This window comes from Triticum aestivum, chromosome 4B, assembly GCF_018294505.1.
Source record: "Triticum aestivum cultivar Chinese Spring chromosome 4B, IWGSC CS RefSeq v2.1, whole genome shotgun sequence".
Lineage (NCBI taxonomy): Eukaryota > Viridiplantae > Streptophyta > Magnoliopsida > Poales > Poaceae > Triticum > Triticum aestivum.
The window spans coordinates 408757534-408779328 of record NC_057804.1 but is presented as its reverse complement, the minus strand read 5'-3'; positions in this window follow the sequence as shown (position 1 = coordinate 408779328).

Sequence of the window (21795 nt, the reverse complement as noted above, 5' to 3'; positions counted from 1 at the left end):
ACCAGAGCCCGACACCTCACATCACATCACGCCCATTTTGTTGCTCGACTCTGCAGAGTTACCATCGAGTGCCGAGGGTGGTACCTCTTACATCCCTCCTGATGAGATCTCTGTAGTGTAGCTATTCGTTCGTGGTCATTGAGGGTGATTTCCTCCTTAACCACTTCCGATACGAATCTGTCGTGCAACCCCTCAAGTGTTAACCTCGAGGGTGGTTCCTCTTACATTCACCTTGATGATTACACTGAGTGGAATCCACCAAGGGTGCTTCCACAGGGTTCTCCTTGGTGTTAGACACACGGTTACTATGGTTACTATGCCTTTACACTGAACCATGTTACTAATACGGGTCGGCCCTGAGGGGTACCCACGCGAGCTTAATTGCGAGTGATGTGGAGTCGGGTTGACCTGGAAGGTGCCCGTGAGATAATTACGAGGCATGGCCGGGCATTCTTAGCCCTTGCCGCAAGTCCTCGCGACAGGGCGACGGGGTCACATCTTTCGTGAGTCTCTGCTTGTTACCGCGCATTCCTAATCCACTACGATTTGGATATTTGATCTGAGGAGCCTCTGGCCTGATAGCACTAACCATCACGTGGGCATAGTATGGGTGTTCTGCATCATATGCATCAGCCGAAGCTTAATAGACGTTAGTGACTGAGCGGTGCGCACCGGGTTGGACTGCATAAGCTCCTACCTTTTTAAGGGGGTAGCTAGGTCTGCTCACCGGCCGCGTACGCAACGTGCAGGAGTTCCCGGGGTGATGGCCTATGAACCCTGGGGGCATAGGTTTAGTCCAGCATGCTGACCTCTCTATTTAGCCTAGGTTGGGTTGTGGCGTATTGTTTGGCCGAGGCCGGGCATGGCCCGTGAAAGTGTGTTCGGACGGAGTTAATCGAGCGTGGTGGGTAAGTTGGTGCACCCTTACAGGGAAGAAAACTTCTATCGATTGCCTGTCCTATGGAAACGGACACTCGGAGTTGTATCCGATCGATACAACTAGAACCGGATGCTGAGGCATGAAATGGATATGTGGCTCCGGGAGTCGAGAAAGGATCTCGGGGCATTGACAACAACATAAATATGACTTATGTTATACCACTCTACCCCCCCCTCTTGATGCAAGACGGTGGTGTCCAGAAGATGCTAGTCTTCGATAGGACTAGCTTCTCCCCCTCTTATTCTGGCATTCTGCAGTTAGTCCACAGATACTACCCCCCTTTCATTGATACCAATGCATTAGTAATGTAGATCCTTGCTTGCGAGTACTTTGGATGAGTACTCACGGTTACTTTGCTCCCTCTTTCCCCGCCTTTTCCATTCTTCTTGGATGACGCAACCAGATGACGGAGTCCAGGAGCCAGATGTCACCACCGATGATTACTACTACACCGAGGGTGCCTACTACTACGTGGATGCAGTCGACGACCAGGAGTAGTTAGGAGGCTCCCAGGTAGGAGGCCTTGCCTTCTTGATCGATGTTGCTTTTGTGCTAGCCTTCTTAAGGCAAACTTGTTTAACTCATGTCTGTACTCAGATATTGTTGCTTCTGCTGACTCATTTGTATTCGAGGCCTCGAGGCCCCTGGATTGTAATATAAATCTTGTATTATTTTAATTTGTGTCTAGAGTTGTGTTGTGATATCTTCCCGTGAGTCCCTGATCTTGATCGTACACATTTGCATGTATGATTAGTGTACGATTGAATCGGGGGCGTCACAAGTTGGTATTAGAGCCGACTGCCTGTAGGTAGCCCCATTTCCAACTCCTTGGCCGAAGTTGAGTCTAGTCACTACAATGTTTTTACTAACATGGATGTGTGTCTTACGGGCCCACGTCGCCATTGGGTGGTATTAGGATCTTTTTACTCCTCGTCTATACTCTGGGACTGTAAACTCTCTTCTACTTGGGTTAAACGAATTTACTAACTCTAACATTAGGATCCCATGACCACATTCAACCCAAAGTTGGATAAGCCATAGTTACTCCTTAGAATAGCATCTTGAATAGTACACACACTATCGTTGAGTACTATCTGGTATCCATCGTACCTCTTTCATTATGCATGTTTCATCATGAATGATCCTTTGTCTTTACAAATGCTCGATGCTAAACTACCCCTGTTGCATGTTAGCAGGATGGTTAGACCCGCTGGTCGTGGCCGTGGTGCCAACGATCCACCACCGCCATAATTCTTTCCTGGAATGATGCAACAGTTTGAGCTAAACCGCCAGTTCATGGAAGGAATGATGGCTCAGTTTCCTCATCCAAATATGAACGAGCAGCCAATCCCAGTTACTCTACAGGACTTCATGCGCCTCAACCCGAACATCTACTGTAGCTCAACTCAGCCCCTTGATGTTGATGACTGGCTCCGGGATATCACGTATGAAATGGAGTCTGCTAGTGTTGCCCCTGCCAGCTATGTCACCTTCGCATCCTTCTTCCTAAAGGGTCCCGCTGCTCAATGGTGGGACAGCCACAAGCGTACCCTATCTGCTGGAACGGTCATCACTTGGCCGGATTTCCAAGCTGCCTTTCGTGCCCGCTTCATTCCTCAGGGAATCATGGAAAGGAAGAAGCGAGAGTTCCGTAACCTCACCCAAGGCAACAAGACTATAGATGCTTATCAACCGGAATTTCTGGACTTGTCATGTTGTGCTGAAGAAGACATTGCAACTGATGCTCGTAGGCAAGAAAAGTACCATGATGGACTTCACCCAGATATCAAGCTAGCACTGCTCGTTCATGACTTTGCCGACTTCGCCACCTTGGTGAACAAGGCTATTCAGGTTGAGACTGGTCTTCAGGAACACCAGGGACGCCTTAGGCATAGCCGTGATGCTGGCCCATCTTCTGGTCTATCAGTGCAGAAGCGTCAGATATGGATTCCCCATAGCATGTATCGTCCAACTGCACCTGCATCAAGAAAATCCTATGCTGCACCTTGTCTGCCTCCTCCTCCGGAGAGGCAGCCTCTTCGAGCTGTACCACCCCAAGCTCCTGCTCCCAATCCCAATGATGGTCTGTGCTTCAAGTGTGGCCTTCCAGGTCACCGTTCCAGGAACTATCCTTAGAATTAGAACCAACTGGCTCTTCCTACTGCGGGTCGTGGTAACAATCAACCCCGCAACAACAATGCCCGACCTTATGGTCGTGGGCAGGCTAACAACATTGATCTGAATGAAGCTCAAGACCAGCCTGCTATTGTGATGGGTACTCTCCTTGTTAATTCAGTACCAGCTTCAGTTTTATTCGATTCAGGGGCATCATATTCATTCATGTCAGAAAAGTTTGCATACACACATGACATTCGATGCGAGCCCATGAACACTTTGATAGTGGTACACACCCCTACGGGCCGATGTCAAACTACCATGATTGGTCGCGACTTTCCCATTGAGATTGAAGGGTTTGATTCCTTGTTTATCCCATTATTCTGGAGTCTTCCAATATTGACCTCATTCTGGTAATGGAATGGTTGAAAGCACATACTGCCTCTATCTTTTGCGCCACCAAGGTCGTTCACCTCCTACATCCTTCCGATGAGATAGTAAGCTACCATGCTCAGATTGTTCAAAACGCCGAAGCACGACTTTATGTCTTGAATGTGTTGAACGCAACACCTCTTGAGGGAATTGAAAAGATTACTGTCATTCACGACTTCCTAGATGTCTTTCCAGAAGAACTTCCAGGAATACCTCCTACTCAAGCCGTCGAGTTCGTCATCGACTTGAAACCAGGCACCATTCCTATCGCCAAACGTCCCTACAAGATGCCACCTCATGAACTCCTTGAACTTAAGTAGGAAATCGATAAATCTCTTCGCAAGGGTTTCATTCGTCCAAGATCCTCTGCTTGGGGAGCACCTTCTCTCTTTGTCAAGAAGAAGGACTGAATGAACCGTTTGGTCCAAGACTACCGTCCTATCAACCAACCTACAATTCAGAACAAATATCCCCTTCCTTGGATCAATGATTTGTATGATCAACTGGCTGGTTCATCGATATTCTCTAAACTCGACTTGAGGTTGGGTTACCACCAGATCCGTGTTCGTGAAGACGATATTCCAAAGACCGCATTCATCACTCGTTATGTCTCTTACGAGTACACCGTCATGTCTTTTGGCTTGAACAATGCTCCAGCCACATTCTCCCGACTGATGAACTACGTATTCATGGATTACCTAGACAAGTTTGTCGTAATCTATCTTGATGATATCCTGGTATATTCGAAGAACAAAGAAGAACATGCTGAACATCTTCGTCTTGTTCTAGAGAAGCTTGGAGAACATCAGCTATATGCCAAGTATTCCAAGTGTGAATTCTGGCTACCCGAAGTAACCTACCTTGGTCATGTGATCTCCAAGGATGGTATTGCCGTCGACCCAGAGAGAGTTCAGGCTATTCTTGACTGGACCCCTCTGAAGACTGTTAAGCAAGTCAGAAGCTTTCTCGGACTCGCCAGCTATTGCCGCTGTTTTGTCTAGAACTTCTCCAAGGTTGCCAAGCCACTGACTAATCTTCTACACAAAGGCGTTAAGTTCGATTGGATAGACAACTGTCAGGAAAGTTTCCAGGCACTCAAGGACAAGCTGACTTCTACCCCAGTGCTTGCTCCCCCTGATTCTCGCAAGGACTTTGTCATCTATTGCGACGCTTCACGATAAGGATTAGGTTGTGTCCTAATGCAAGAGCGCAGATTGATTGCTTATGCCTCCCGTCAAGCGCACCCTCACGAAGAGAACTACCTAGATTATGACCTCAAGCTTGCCGCAGTTATCTTTGCACTGAAGCTATGGCGACAGTACCTTCTCGGTAATCGTTGTGAGATCTTCACCGATCATTAAAGTCTGAAGTATCTGTTTACTCAGCCAGATCTGAACCTTCGTCAGCAACGATGGATGGAAGCTATTGCTAACAGCAACTGTTGTATATCTTATACACCTGGCGAGGCTAATGTAATGGCCGATGCCCTGAGCCGCAAGTCTTATTGCAATAATCACATGGTTCATAAAGCTCAACCCCGGCTTTATGAAGAACTTTGCAAGCTGAACCTTCAACTAGTTCCAGAGGGTTCTCTGAATAACCTTGTCTTGGAACCAACTCTTCTAAAAGCAATTAAGTACGCTCAAGCAAAAGATGCTCATGTTGATCTGATGAAAAAGGATCTTGCCTTAGAGAAATCCAGAGATTTCTTGCTTGCTGAAGATGGGACCTTATACTTCAGAGATCATATTGTAGTACCCCCGTTCGAGCTTATGACATAAAAGGTGATGAAAGAAGTGCATGACACCACTCTCTCTATTCATATGGGAAGTACCAAGATGTATCTAGACATCCGTCAGAAGTATTGGTGGTCTAAAATGAAGCAAGACATTGCTCGATATATCAAAGAATGCAACATTTGTCGTCGCATCAAAGCAGAACATCAGAAACCATCTGGACTTCTATAACCGCTTCCGATTCCTGAATGGAAGTGGGATAAGATTCAGATGGACTTCGTCACTGGCCTTCCCAAGTCTCATAAAGGTAACGATGCTATCTTTGTCGTCATCGACCAATTCTTGAAAGTTGCTCACTTTCTGCCAGTCAAGGAGACAATCACTGCTAGTCAATTAGCAAACTTGTATATCTCCAGAATTGTGTCACTCCATGGCATTCCAAAGGAGATCAGTTCAGACCGTGGTAGTATATTCACTTCAAAGTTCTGGGATAGTTTCCAAGAGGCAATGGGAACTCATATTACCTAGAGCACTACTTATCATCCCCAATCCCAAGGCCAAGTCGAGCGAGTCAACCAAATTCTAGAAGACATGCTTTGGGCTTGTGTTATTTCTTTCGGCAAGAAGTGGGAAGAATCTATCCCTTATGCGGAGTTCTCTTATAACAACAGCTATCAAGCCAGCTTGAAGATGGCACCCTTCGAGGTGCTCTATGGACGTAAGTACCGAACCCCTCTGAATTGGTCAGAAACTGGGGAACGGACACTCATTGGTCCGGATATTATTCAACAAGCTGAAGAGCAGGTTCGCATTGTTTGGGATAATCTCAAGGCGGCCCAGTCCCGCCAGAAGAGCAACTATGACCGGAAACACTGGGGTTCAACTTATCAACCTGGTGATCAAGCTTATCTGTGTGTCACTCCTTTGAGGGGCACTCATCGGTTCGTACTCAAGGGCAAGCTAGCTCCGCGCTACATTGGTCCCTTTCGTATTCTCGCCCGTCGTGGACTGGTGGCTTATCAATTGGAGTTGCCACCTCAGTTCTCTCACATCCATGATGTCTTCCACATGTCCCAACTTTGTCGATGCTTCAAGGATCCGGAACATGAAGTGGATCCGAAACTGATTGAAGTGCAAGATGATCTCACTTATAAAGAGCATCTGATCCGCATTCTTGAAGAAGCTGAATGCCGAACCTGCCAGAAGGTTTCCAAGTTCCTCAAGGTGCAATGCTTAAATCATACTAAAGATGAAGCCACTTGGGAACGCGAGGATAACCTCCATGCTGAATACCCCAATCTTTTCCATTCTACCTCTTAATTCTCGGGACGAGAATTTATTTTAGAGGAGGAGAGTTATACCACCCCTGTGTAATGATGCTACAGTAACCCTTGGGGTTAAGTTAATCATTTTGCTAAACAAGTGTTTGATCATCCTTGGTTCTCTCTTATTTCAAAATTCCAGTTGAATTCCATTCCAAATTCTGAGTGAAATTCAAAATTGCTCAAGCATGAAGACTAAAATGTACATCATGTTCCAAATAATCCATAACTACTATTTGTGGTGAACCAACATTTTTGTAAAAGGTTCGAGTGGCCTAAACTACTTAAAAGAGTGACCTAAGCAATAAATTAAATGCCTTTTTAATTTATAAAAATTGCAACCTATTTCAAAAGCCGCACAATCCTTTTTTTGGCAGTGCCCAATAGTTCTTTGAAATTGTTTTGGCTACTGGCATAATTTTGCTAAGTCAATAGTAGCTAAAAGAAAATGCAAAAGCTGCTTAAAAAACAAAGAAAAGGAAAAAGGAAAAGCAGAGGGGAGAAAAAGCCCCTGCCCTACTGGGATTTAGCCCACCTCGGCCAGCCGGACGGCCCACGACCCACCCCCCTGGGTCGTCTCTCTCCCGTCGCACTGTTCGACCGACCGAACAGCGCACGCGCGCACCCATGCCCGGTTGCCATCACGCCGCCTCGGAGTCGTCGGCAAGGGGATAAGACCCCGACGCCTCGGTCCTCTCCCATGCGCCCCACTCACTCCCCCGCTCTCCATTGTCGCCCGCTTCGCCTCTCCCTCTACCCACCAGATCCCTCCTCGCTCTCCCCCTTGTTCCCCACCACATTCGAGCGCTGCCATGGCCTCGCCGCTGTAGAACCCGTGGCCACCACGACCTCCTCGCCTTACCACCCTGCCAGCTCGCTCCTCCTCCGTCCTCTACATTGTGTGCAAGCACCGGAGCGAGACGGGAGCCACCACAGCGAGGGGATCAAGCTCATCCACGTATTCGGTCGTCGGCGAGCTCCGTCGAGTCCGGTTACCCTCTGCTGCTACTAATCCTCCAGGGGCCACCGTGTGTGCCGCTCGGTGAGCCCCTCTTCCTCCTCCATCTCTAGTTGCTCTCGCATGCTCACTAGCTACTTCCTCCGCAACGACCGATCGGGTCGCCGCCGCTGAGCTCATGGCCATCGCCACAGCCGACGTCATGCTCCCCGAGCACAGCACCGTGCTCCTGGTGCTTCTAGGAACGCAACGGGCGTGCACACGCATCCTACCGAGCCACCTATCACCTACCACGACGGCCTCCCGAATGTGCCGCTGCCTCTGCTCATCGCCGGCATGGCCATGGTGACCAAATGGTCCCGTGCGTGCCACCATCGCGCTCACTCGTCTAGCCGCTTGGTTTGCCCGCAAACTCACCCCAGCCCCGATCCCGACAACGACCGAAGTCCGGCGTCCGCCTCGCCGCTCGCCGTTGACGTTCCCGACAGCTGCAACATCTACCACCACCCTAGATCGCCTCATCATCGTCTTCTCGTTCGAACGAGCCCGGCTGCGCTAGAAACAGTGCCCTGTGCGCGAAACCCGACCACCTCCCGAGCGCGCCGCCGTCGTTTTTGGTCACCGGAGCTCTCTCCGGCGCCGACGCTGACGTGGCTCCATGGGTCCCTCCCCTAGATCGCTGACCAGTGGGCCCTGGTGGCCCCATTGGCTGGTTCAACCAGTCAACATGCTGACTGGGCGTCTGTGTGACGCTAACGTATGGGCCCCGCCGCTTAATACACTAATTAAAAAGTTTTTAATTAAAAGTAATTAGATTAGTCTAATGTCTCACTAACATATGGGGCCCACACCCCTAATTAGTTTAGTTAGATTAGTTAATTCCCTGTTAAAGCCACTCTCACTAACCAGTGGGTCCCACTGGACCCACAGGTCAGGTTTGACCTGGTAAGCCGACCAGCTAGCTGTTGACATCATCCTTGCGTCATGCTGACGTAATTTCTCTTTTTCTGAATAATTCTATTAATTCAAATAATTTCAGAAAATGTTTAAATCTTTAAAAATTCATATAAATTAAATCGTAACTCGGATGAAAATGTTTTCTATATGAAAGTTGCTCACAACGATGAGGCGAATCCAAATACACGGTCCGTTTGCCTGTCAGATGCCTCTAACTATCTAAGCATGGAACATTCCCCCTCCGGTCATCTATCTGACACAGGTCCGGAACCGGGAAAATATTCCCGGTTGAATTCCCACTTCACCTATATCGTGTAGCCATACGTTAGGTCACACCCGGCACAAATATTGCCATGTTATGCTTTGTGATGCTATGCTTGCTTTATATTTATTGTTTCTTCCCCCTCTTCCTCCGGTAGACCCCGAGGCTGATGATACCCCTGTGATCGACTATGTTGACGACGACCCTTCTTCCCTTTTCAGCGGAGCTTCCAGGCAAGCCCCCCCTTTGATCATCTCGATATCGCCCATTCCATTCTCTCATGCTTGCATTATATTTTGCTACTATAGTTGATTGCTCCTATTCTGGTGCAGAGCCTGCTTTTGTAACCTGCTTCTTGTTACCTACCTGCTTATCCTAAACTGCTTAGTATAGGTTGGTTAGTGATCCATCAGTGACCCCCCCACCCTGTCCTTGTTGCCTCTGCGTCATCATCAACGACTCGATCAACGTGATCGACGACCAGAGCCCGACACCTCACATCACATCACACCCCTTTTGTTGCTCGACTCTATAGAGTTACCATCGAGTGCCGAGGGTGGTACCTCTTACATCACTCCTGATGAGATCTCTGTAGTGTAGCTATTCGGTCATGGTCATCAAGGGTGATTTCCTCCTTAACCACTTCTGATACGACTCTGTCGTGCAACCCCTGAAGTGTGAATCTCGAGGGTCAGTCCTCTTACGTTAACCTTGATGATTACATCGAGTGGAATCCACCGAGGGTGGTTCCTCAGGGTTCCCCTTGGTGTTAGACACACGATTACTATGGTTACTATGACATTACACTGAACCATGTTACTAAAGACGGGTCGGCCCTGAGGGGTACCCGCGCGAGCTTAATTGCGAGTGATGTGGAGTCGGGTTGACCTGGAATGTGCGCGCAACATAATTATGAGGCGTGGCCGGGCATTCTTAGCCCTTGCCGCAAGTCCTCGAGACGGGGCGACAGGGTCACATCTTTCGTGCATCTCTGTTTGTTACCGCGCATTCCTAATCCACTACGATTTCGATATTTGATCCGAGGGGCCTCTGGCCTAATAGCACTAACCATCACGTGGGCATAGTATGGACGTTCTGCGTCGTATGCATCAGCCGAAGCTTAATAGACGTCAGATACTGAGCGACGCACGCCGGGTTGGACTGCATAAGCTCCTGCCTTTTTAAGGAGGTAGCTAGGTCTGCTCACCGACCTCGTACGCAAAGTGCAGGAGTTCCTGGGGCGATGACCCATGACTCCTGGGGGCATAGGTTTAGTCCGGCATGCTGACCTCTCTATTTAGCCTAGGTCGGGTTGCGGCATATTGCTTGGCTGAGGCCGAGCATGACCCAGGAAAGTGTGTCCGGTAGGAGTTAATCGAGCGTGGTGGGTAAGTTGGTGCACCCCCGTAGGGAAGAAAACATCTATCGATAGCCTATCCTACGATAACGGACACTTGGAGTTGTATCTCGATCGATACAACTAGAACCGGATGCTGAGGCATGAAATGGATATGTGGCTCCAGGAGTCGAGAAAGGATCCCGGGGCGTTGAAAACAACATAAATATGACTTATGTTATACTACTCTACTCCCCCATCTTGCTGCAAGACGGTGGTGTCCAGAAGATGCTTGTCTTTGATAGGACTAGCTTCTCCCCCTCTTATTCTGGCATTCTGCAGTTAGTCCATAGATACTACCCCCCTTTCATTGATACCGATGCATAAGTAGTGTAGATCCTTGCTTGCGAGTACTTTGGATAAGTACTCACGGTTGCTTTGCTCCCTCTTTTCCCTCATTTTCCATTCTTCTTGGATGACACAACCAGATGACATAGTCCAGGAGCCAGATGTCACCACGGACGATTACTACTACACCGAGGGTGCTGAGGGAGTCCTGGATTAGGGGGTGTCCGGATGGCCGGACTATGACCTTTGGCCGGACTCCCGGACAATGAAGATACAAGATTGAAGACTTCGTCCCATGTCCGGATAGGACTTTCCTTGGCATGGAAGGCAAGCTTGGCGATGCGATATGAAGATCTCCTCCCATTGTAACCGACTCTGTGTAACCCTAGCCCTCTCCGGTGTCTATAAACCGGAGAGTTTTAGTCCGTAGGACGAACAACAATCATACCATAGGCTAGCTTCTAGGGTTTAGCCTCTCTGATCTCGTGGTAGATCAACTCTTGTACTACCCATATCATCAATATTAATCAAGCAGGAGTAGGGATTTACCCCCATCGAGAGGGCCCAAACCTGGGTAAAAACATCGTGTCCCTTGTCTCCTGTTACCATCCGCCTAGACGCACAGTTCAGGACCCCCTACCCGAGATCCGCCGGTTTTGACACCGACATTGGTGCTTTCATTGAGAGTTCCTCTGTGTCGTCACCGTCAGGAAGGATGCCGCACCCCGTCTTTAAAGACAACGCTGTTGCTAAAGGATCTTTGGCTGTCGGCCAAACTCTCCGGCTAGGCAGTTTTTTAATGACCGCCTGTTCGGCCACCGCACCGATGATGACTTCTCGGGTCATCGAAAGCAATCTCCATGTCAACTTGGAACTTGCCGAGCAGTTAGATCCGATGGAGCTCTCTTCCTTAAACGAGCTCTTGGATCGCATCGCCGCCCTGGGAGTCACTACAGACTATGGTCAGATTGGGCTTAAACCCGATCCGAGAGAGATTGACTCTCCCCAGGTCACCCACCACGTCGAAGTGGTGGAGGAACAATGTGGAGAATCTTCACCCATCCTAAGGACCAGATGTGTCCGGATTCCTGATCCCTCCAAGCCGGACATCCGCGGAGGGGAGGACGTCACTCAAGCCCTGAACCTAAAGTCAGGCAGCGGGCCTGATTCATTGGATAACGTCCAAGAACCCAAGCTTCCGAGTTTGGAAATTTCTTGGTCCCTGAGTCTTAGATCGGGCGAGGTTCCGGATTTAAATCCACCCGCCCACCCAAATATAAGGGATCTATCCCAAATTCGGCAAGAGCCCAGAGAAACAGTACACCATTACTAGGCCAGATTCCTCCTGGTTATGAACATGATAAAGGACTACCGCGTGGGGGATGCAATTTCATTCTTCTGCAACAACTGCATGGACATCGGAATCCTCAACGCCATAAGTCACCGTGAAATTACACGCTTCGCTGACTTGGCATCCATAGTACGAAAGTACTGTGCGACAGAAAGCATTCAGAAAACTGAAACAAAATTCTGGGACAATCCGACCCTGAATACAATCCCAGTCCGAAACAAAAGGGCGCATTATCGCCAGGCACCTGGGCCAAACAACAAAAAACGAAAACCCTCTATAGGGTATGGAACCGTACTGGAGGGATGGCTCAATGGACCCTATAAAATTCATAGTAAAGAGGGCGCCACACCAACTCATAGCCTTAGAGCATGTTGGATACTCCGGTAGGTGGCCAGAAGTGGCGAGGAGCTTCTAACTCCAGAATCCCCAGAGCACCCCCAGGAACGCCACTATGGTATCAACAGTCTTCGAGACTTTCGCATCAAACAATGCGAGGAAACGAACGCTCCGCAGCCTTACCGAAGTCTACCAGGTAGCGACAATAAACCCATGGAGTGACACGGCTATTGCCTTTAATGCCAGTGATGAACCTAAATTCCGGACAGCCCGAGCACCAGCCGCACTGGTCCTCAGTCCGATAGTGGACGTCTTTCGGCTTACCAAGGTACTCATGGACGGTGGCAGCGGATTGAACCTCATCTATGAGGAAACCCTACGAAAAATGGAAATAGATTGGAGCCGCATTGAGCGAAGCAACACAACCTTTAGAGGAATAATCCCCAGTTGGGAAGCGTGTTGTACAGGAAAAATCACACTGGATGTGGTGTTCGGCACGCCGGATAATTACAGATCTGAGGAGGTCACATTTCAAGTGGCCCCGTTTAGCAGCGGATACCATGCTCTGTTAGGGCGAGAAGCATTCACAATTTTTCAAGCTATACCCCATTACGGGTACATGAAGCTCAAAATGCCTGGACCCAACGGAATCATCACTCTTGCTAGCGATCCGGACACAGCGCTCCGCGCCGAAAACAAGACAGCCGCACTAGCCCTCGAGGCATTATCCGAAGCCCTAGCAGCCGAGGAACTAACTGCGTTGCGCTCCACGGTGGACAGGGACGACGTGATACTCGACAAAAGATCCAAGTCCACCTCCTTCAAGCCGGTAGACGAAATAGTCATGTTCCAAGTCCATCCAACGGACACTACAAAAACGGCCTCCATCGGGGCACAACTAAGCCCTGATGTAGACGTCGCACTAAGAGAATTCCTACGCGAAAATTGGGACATTTTTGCCTAGCACCCTTCAGACATGCCAAGAATCCCACGCAGGCTGGCCGAGCACAGCCTGAACATCCTAAAAGGATTCAAGCCTGTTAAGCAGGCTCTTTGGCGTTTCTCCGAACCTAAGAGACAAGCCATGGGAGAGGAGCTAGCCAAACTACTGGAAGCCGGATTCATCGGAGATATAAAACATCCGGACTGGCTAGCAAACCTGGTGATGGTACCAAAGAAGGACAAATCCTGGCGCCTATGCGTCGATTTCAAAGACCTAAATAAGGCCTGCCCAAAGGATCCCTTCCCCCTCCCCCGCATTGATCAAATCATCGAAGCCACCGTAGAACACGATTCATTGTGTTTCCTCGACGCATACTCTGGCTACCACCAAATCAAAATGGCAGAGTCAGACCAAGCCGCAACGGCATTCATCACCCCATACGGCCCATTCTGCTTCAACACAATGCCCTTCGGTCTCAAAAACGCCGGCGCAACATATCAGCGCATGATTCAGACATGTCTGACCAACCAGATCCGCAAAACGGTTGAAGCATACGTGGATGACGTGGTCGTCAAAACCAAGCATGTCGAAACTCTAATAGACGACTTGAGGCTCACGTTCGATAACCTCCGAACATATGACATTAGGCTTAACCCGGAAAAATGCGTTTTCGGCATACCAGCCGGAAAGCTCTTGGGCTTCATCGTATCCGGTAGAGGAATTGAAGCAAACTCAGCCAAGATCCGAGCTCTGTCACAATTGGATATTCCAAAAGATCTCAAGTAAATACAAAAATTGACTGGATGCATGGCGGCTCTAAGCCGCTTCATCTCCGCTTGGGGGAAAAGGCATTACCCCTTTACCGCCTCCTCCGGCGCACCAAACACTTTGAGTGGACGGATGCCGCCACAGCCGGACTCGAGGAAATAAAAGCCATACTGGCAACAAACCCGGTCCTGGCCACGCCTAACATCGGCGAACCAATGTTGTTATACATCGCGGGAACTCACCAAGTTGTCAGCGCAGTCCTCGTCGTCGAACAAGAAATGGACGGACATAAATTCCCTGTCCAGAAACCAGTCTACTACGTGTCCACTGTCCTCACTCCATGCAAGTCCCGGTATCCGCATTACCAAAAGATAGCATACGCAGTGTTCATGGCATCCCGGAAGCTTCGACACTACTTTCAAGAGTTTTCGATAACAGTAGCCTCCGAAGTACCTCTTAACGATATCATAAACAAACGCGACGCAATGGGCCGGATTGCCAAATGGGCCATTTAGCTCCTCCCGTTCGACATAACCTATAAGCCACGGCGAGCCATCAAGTCACAAGCCTTGGCCAACTTTGTCGCTGAATGGACTGAAGCCGAACTCCCTAAAGAGTCCGGCACATATTCCAACTGGACCATGCATTTCGATGGCTCCAAAATGCTAGCGGGTCTGGGGGCTGGCGACGTTATGACGTCCCCAACAGGATATACAGTCCAATATGTACTCCAGATAATGTATACGGACTCCAACAATGCAGCTGAATACGAGGCCCTTCTACATGGCCTCCGGATGGCAGTCTCCATGGGCATTCAACGCCTAGAGGTGCGTGGGGATTCGAAACTCATGATATCCCAAATAAACGGAGACTTTGATGCCAAAGATCCGAAAATGGCCACTTATCGCAACGCCGTCCTAAATATGTCAGCTCGGTTCGAAGGGCTGGAATTTCACCATATAGCCCGGGAAAACAATCACACAACAGACGTCTTGGCACGCATCGGCGCAAAGCGCGATGCAGTCCCCCCCAACATTTTCCTGGAAAGGCTATTCAAGCCATCCGTACAGTGGGAAGGGGAATCCGGAAATAACAATCCGGACCTGGCCGCACCACCTGACCCCGAACATTCTGACACAACGGAAGACTCCGCCAACGAAGTCACACCCTCAGCCCACGTAATAATGGCAGTAATTGCCCCGTGGACAGAACCATTCTTAGCCTACTTAACTAGGCAGGAACTTCCCGAGGACCAAAACGAGGCACGCTGCATAGTGCGGCGATCTAAAGCCTATAAAGTCCACGAAGGAGAGCTTTATAAGAAAAGCACTACCGGAGTCCTTCAAAGGTGTATCTCCGAAGAGGAAGGGCGGAACCTTCTGGCTGAAATTCATGCCGGACTCGGCGGACACCATGCCGGAGCCCGAGCCCTTGTGAGCAAGGCCTTCCGTATCGGATTTTATTGGCCGACGGCCCGGGCAGACACTCAGGACTTAGTCCAGCGATGCGTCGGTTGCCAATTATTTGCTAATCAAAGCCACATGCCGCCTACCGCTCTCGAAACTATACCCATTACCTGGTCTTTTGCGGCCTGGGGGCTTGACATGGTTGGACCCCTTAAAGGAGGAACCCACAAGCAAAAATATCTACTGGTCATGGTGGACAAATTCACCAAATGGATAGAGGCCAAGCCTGTTAAGACGGCCTAATCCGGACCGGTGATAGACTTCATATCAGGGGTTGTACACCGTTACGGTGTCCCCCACAGCATCATTACTGACAATGGCACAAACTTCACGGCCGACGAGGTTAAACTCTAGTGCAAAAACATGGGCATTAAGCTCGATTACGCTTCAGTCTATCACCAACAAACAAACGGTCAAGTCGAGCGAGCCAATGGTCTAATCATGAGCGGCATCAAACCCAGATTAGTGCAATCCCTCAAGGAATCTAACACGCACTGGGTAGAGGATCTTGACTCCGTACTTTGGGGGCTGCGGACCACGCTGAATCGCACTACCGGATTCACACCATTTTTTATGGAATACAGCGCAGAGGCAGTCCTGCCCTGCGACATAATTCATGACTCACCTCGCGTACGCATGTACGAAGAAAGAGAAGCCGAGATCGATCGGTAGGACAGCTTGGACGCATTGGAGGAGGAGCGCGACGTGGCAAAAGCCCGTTCCGCATTCTATCAATAGCAGGCTCGAAGATATCAAAGCAGAGAAGTACGGGCCAAAACTTACAATGTTGGCGAACTAGTTCTATGCCTGCCGGACAAGAAAAAGGACAAAGTCAAGCCCAAATGGGAGGGTCCCTTCATAATCGACCAAGTCCTGACTGGTGGAGCGTACCGTCTGCGGAACGCATCGGATAACCGACTCGAGCCAAACCCATGGAACGCAGCACGCCTACGAAGATTCTACGCCTAGCACCGGACTCTGTGTTCGTCTCCTTCCTTTGTCCCTTTTTTTACAAATTAGGTGCCTTATATTTCTCTCCTTCTCGACCCCTTATTCTTCCAAGCCTTTAAGGGCTTGCTTGCGCAGTGTTCGCACATAAATGATGCGCCACCCGCGATCACTATACCTGGGGGCTTCTTTATCAGAAGCTTATATACACGGGCCTCATGCCCAAAACATGTGTGACACTTCTGCATGAACCTTTTATGCACCATTATATGCATTGATATGACTTAAGTTTTGGCCAAGCTGGGTTGCCTAGCTCCTGTGCTTACCCCTATGTTCCCGTTTGTTCGGCTAGGTGGTAAAGGGAGCACCTCTGTGATTGTTACTGCCGGGTCAGCCGGATGTGTACCTTAGACTGGGTGAAGCCGAAAGCTAGTGTTCTTAAGGGAATATTTAGTCGGTGAACTAAAAGATGATTTTTCACTTGTTTATTTATCTGCCCCCAGATGCTTTTTCTGCTTTTTTGGCAGTCTGGACATGCACTTTAGGGCATGCCTCCCAGGGAAAGGAACCCCTAACAAAACTATTCTCCTTGGAAGATGTTTCTTACTAACCATGTAATATAACATAACTAGTTGGGCACTTGGCTGCTAAAGCACTTATGACCCCTACGCTTGGTCTCCACGCATGCCCCGGTTCTTGCATAACCAAGAGGGTATTCGGACACACTCCGGACTATCGGGTCCAGAGGTTGAAGCGAAAAGGTCCGCAATGACAAATGATCTACAATCCGGCTAGAAGGCATTTTACATGTCATTTTAAATTACATAGTCAATTTGACTGGGTATATTCTTCTTCAATACCATCCAACAGGCTGTCTAATTTACATTCCTGTTGGGAATACTTGGCGGCCAGCTCTACCTGGCTGTACACTAAACTAACAGGGATCTCCTTCCCGTAGGGCCCCACAGGGCCGACCTCGGCCATGTGGTTTGGGTCAGCCTTCGTGTACCGCGTCTTCACCATGGCCCTGGCCTCCCTGGCGCCTTGACGGCAGGCCGATATCTTCCATAACCGGAAGCGCTGCCGCACTCCCTTCAGCTTCTCTGCAAGCTCTCCAAGGCCTTCGGGCATGGAGAGGGATGGCCACAAAGCCTGGACGACGCCTTGCATCGCCTGCCGAACTCGTTCGTGCAGTTGCGATAGCTCGGGAAGAAGGTCACCCGTAGAACCGGGCATTTCCTCCTTAGGCCGACCTGTCAGCATATCTACAGACATAACTCTGTCAATCGACTTCCTCGCCGAACTCTTTTTCAAAGATTCATTCAAGCACTTACTAAAAATGCCGTGTCGAAGTCGCCGATTCTCCTTTATGGAATCCGACAGTTGAGCACGAACATCCTTTAGTTCCTCGCCCAGCTGGGTATTGGCATCTTGAAGCTTGTTCTTCTCTTGCCTCACCCTCATAAGCACGCTCTCACCGGCCTTTAACTGGCGGAAGAGTTGTTGCTTGTTCGGATCAACTCCGGCCCCATCTGCATTGTTATTGTCAGAATTGCACACATGCCGCACTTCACAACATACTTATCTTTCGAAGCATATATTACCTAAGGGGGTCCCCTTGGCATTCTCTATAGCAGCTAGTGCGGCCTCAAGTTGGGCCTTGCACTCTTCTAGCTCCTGGGACAGTTGCGTATTCTTTTTTTGTAAGATCCTGCATAGCAAATGATCCTTAAATCAGTTATTTTAACTGTTTCAAGTCTCGGGGGCTACTGACATATATAACCATCAGATCTACTCACCCGTATGTCTTTTACATACTGCTCTGTGGCTCTGGCTAGACCATTTTGAGCGGCACGGGGGTACGCATCTCCCGTATTAAAGGCGTCCAACGCCACTTGGGAAAAACATGCGTCACGAAGAACAGTCCGGCGACGCCTGTGGTTCATGGCACTCTCCACCTCTGAATTGGTGGTAGATAGCCCGTCCAGGTCCTCTGTCGGAGGAGCGTCCGGTGCGCGCCCCGTGTTCGCCTCCGCTTCCGGACCCGGCCTTGAAGCCTGGCCGGTGGAAATAGTCCGGCGGGCGCTCTTCTTCCTAAAGAGAGCACGAACGTTAGTATGCCTTGAAGGCATAAACCCTGGGCATTAAAGTCGCATGCCGTACCATTGCGCCGGTGTCTCGATCCGGTCCGCACTTCTTTTTAGCCCGTCGGGTGTCACGATCGGTTTTCCAATAAAAATATTTATTGAGAAACCAATCTTTTGAGTCCAGTATGAGAGAAATCCTCCTCACTGGTAGACAATTTCTTGATACAATAAGCCAGTAGCATAAAATATATTACAGGGTCGAACTGCGGTTGCTCAACCAAATTATTACAAGAACGCCAATAATTATACATAATGGCGGACATGACACAGTGGTGTGGAGACATACTACTGACTCGAGGATAGGGCGGTGGTGGAAAAACACAGCGGGGAGAGAAATACAAGACTCTAAGTCTATCATCTCATCGAGCGTCGAGGTGAGGCTCGATGAATTTATTTGGTAGCGGAAGCGGATATAAAACAGTGACCAAATCCAGGGTCGCACGAGACTGACTGGGACTCCTCTAAGTGTCGAACTCGCTATCAAACTCTTCATCCATGAGATCGCCTTCGTCAGCATCTGGCCAAATCAACAAGCCAGTGAGTACTTTGAAAGTACTCGCAAGACAGTTCGGACGTAAGATATCACAAATGCATGCATGGATGCGTCACGAATAAATTCATCAATGTACATTAAAAAAAATTTGCATAACAAGGTAAGTAAAAGGGAAACGGCGGTAGTCCGCCTGAAACCCCAACAAAGCATAAATAAATATCGATCGGGTGTCTGAAGCGACGCCTCGAAAGGTGAACAAATAAATTTAGGGAAATGATGCCACAGTCGGGCGTCGTAGCGACACCACATAAAGGGCTTTAAAAGAAATGCCACAGTCGGACGTCGGGGTGAGATCACAGAAAGGGCTTTAAAAGAAATGCCACAGTCGGACGTCGGGGCGACATCACAAAAAGGGCTTTGATTCACAAGTAAATAATACTCATAATAAACATTTAATTCATGAGAATAAATGGGTTAGTCCACCCACAGGAATAATCATTTAACCGGAATTAGCACTCATGTGAATCACCGGAGTCTCTGTCATCAAAACTTTCATTGTTAGGACAAGATAATACGAATTTGGACATGGAATAGATGATTTGGAGGGATATGTGATTCTGCAGAGTTTGTACAAAATTATTCCCACAGCCAACGGATTTCCGTAGTCACGAAGGACTAGTTCCGTTTACGGTATTTCGGAAGAAAACACAGCTAACCAGTACACACCCATCCTACCTCTCGATGCTAGGAATCACCCTAGACATCGTCCAAGAAAAACTTTTGAGACGGGGAGATCACAATCTCGAATAGCATGGGATCAAATTTATATACGCGCGCTCTAAGGGGTGCCCCCCTCTCGGTCCCAACCGGAAACACCCATGCCCCCTGACCGGATGACTGGCTTTAATCCAGGGCCATGGAACCATCATCACGGCCTCTCCTTTTGGTGTGTACCAGAAAAGCGGTTTGCAACTTACTAAACCATATTCCTTGCAGAAAACATGTGGTAGTACAGGGAAGGAAATGAGAGGAACTGGACCGGTACGGTTTGACACTGAAGTCACATAGTCTGGCTTAGGACTGGCATGCTACAACACTGCCATCTCACCCATCCTCATGCCATCACATGGCCATTCATACTCACATCCATCCACTTATGGATCATCGAACTCACTTACCTCATTATCGCATAAAATAACGTTCATCGATATGCTTCTCAACATGCCATGAAACTAACTAAATGCAAAACATGCCAAGACACTCATCATATCAAAAGTTCAAACATGCTTGCCTGGTTCAGAGTAGTCGGAGCCTAGCTCGGTGAAGTTCGCGGCTCCGTCACCTCCTTCGGTATCTACGGTATAAAGAAAATATATGTGCTATCGTAAATACAAAGGAGTGCACAGCAAGTATACCAAATATTTTTCAAATAAATATGATAAAAAACTAGACAAAATTTTAAAGAGAACAGAAAAAGAATCAATCAAAAATACTTTCCTGCTTAAAAGTTATACGGGTTTTTGTCCAGGGACTAATCTGTAATGAAACAAAAGATTTCCAGGGGCTAGCTTATAAAAACAGAAAACGCTTCGGCAGAAACTACGCCAGCCCAAAGGGAAAACGTACTTTGCCCGAAGGCGCTTTCAGAAAACGTTTCAACAGAGAGAGCAGAGAGGCTGACGGTGGGGTCCCACGCGTCAGGTTTGAATTTCAAAAAGGGGGGAGCGAAGCTCGTCGGCGCCCGAGAGCCGCGGTGGTCGCCGGCGGCGATCCACGGCGAGGCAGGGGGATCAGAGGGTACCTCCGTGCTCAGGGCGCCATTCCGCGTTAGTTGGTGGTGGTGGTGGTCGCCGGCGAGTACCACGTCGACTGCGAGCTTTGCTCCGGCGGACGGCGGCTCGGGTGGTCGAGGAACTCGTCGGAGAGAGCTGCAGAGATCAAATTGACGAGGGGGTTAGGCTCCTGGTAGCTAGAGAGGGTAACGGACGGGGTTTGGGCGCCGGAGGTGGCCTCACCGGAGCGAATCGAGGTGGCGGCCGAGGCGGATCGGGGCGGCCGGAGTTGAGGGGGAAGACCTCCTCGGGGTCCCCCTAGTGGCCTGGCGTGGCGTTGGTGAGGTGTGGGGATGAGGCGTGCACGAGGGTGAGCTCGGGGGCCCTTTTTATAGGCAGCCCGAGGTGGTTGCCGTGAACGGGGATCTCCGGCGAGTGATTACGGCGGAGCCGGGGATGTGCAGGGGGGTTAGGGGCTTGGGCTTCGTCGTTGAGGTCCACCGGTCCCATTTAGGCACTAAACGGGCTGGGACTTGGTGCTGAGGGTGAGCTCGACGGAACGGGGGTGGCGCGGCACGTCGGCGGCAGGGAGCACGTTCCGTGCTTGCCGGGCCACGGCGACGGTGCCACGGGCGTGCGCTGGCACGACAGGGACACGCGGAGAGCCAAGGGGCCTTGGGCGGCGCCGGGTGGCGTGGCGAGAGGGCTCGGGCCCTTGTTGGCCGCCACGGGAGGTGCAGCCACCGCAGAAGCTCCCAACGCCGGCGAGGCTCGCTGCTACCGACGCCAGGAAGGCTCCACGCACGCGTGTGAAGCTCCGGACAGGAGGGAGAGGCTGCGAGGAACGTGCCAAGTGCACTGTCTACGCGTGAGGGGAACTGACGAACGCAAACGACACTGAGACTGAATTTTTCTAAATTTTGAACAGCAGCAGTGCATGCAAGGTGTTCGACAGAATGAAATTGGCATCTAGGGATTTTTCCTTGAGCTGAAACTTTGTGGAGTGGCTTCTCATTGCTCAAGTAGGCTGCCTGAATTTTGGTGGAATTTTTGGGGAAGTGTAGATATGAATTTCATCAAATTTGGCAAATCTGGTCCAAACTTGCAGAGACTAAATTTTGAAAATTTTGAAAAGAGGAGGAGTGGATCAAGATGGTTCTGGGTT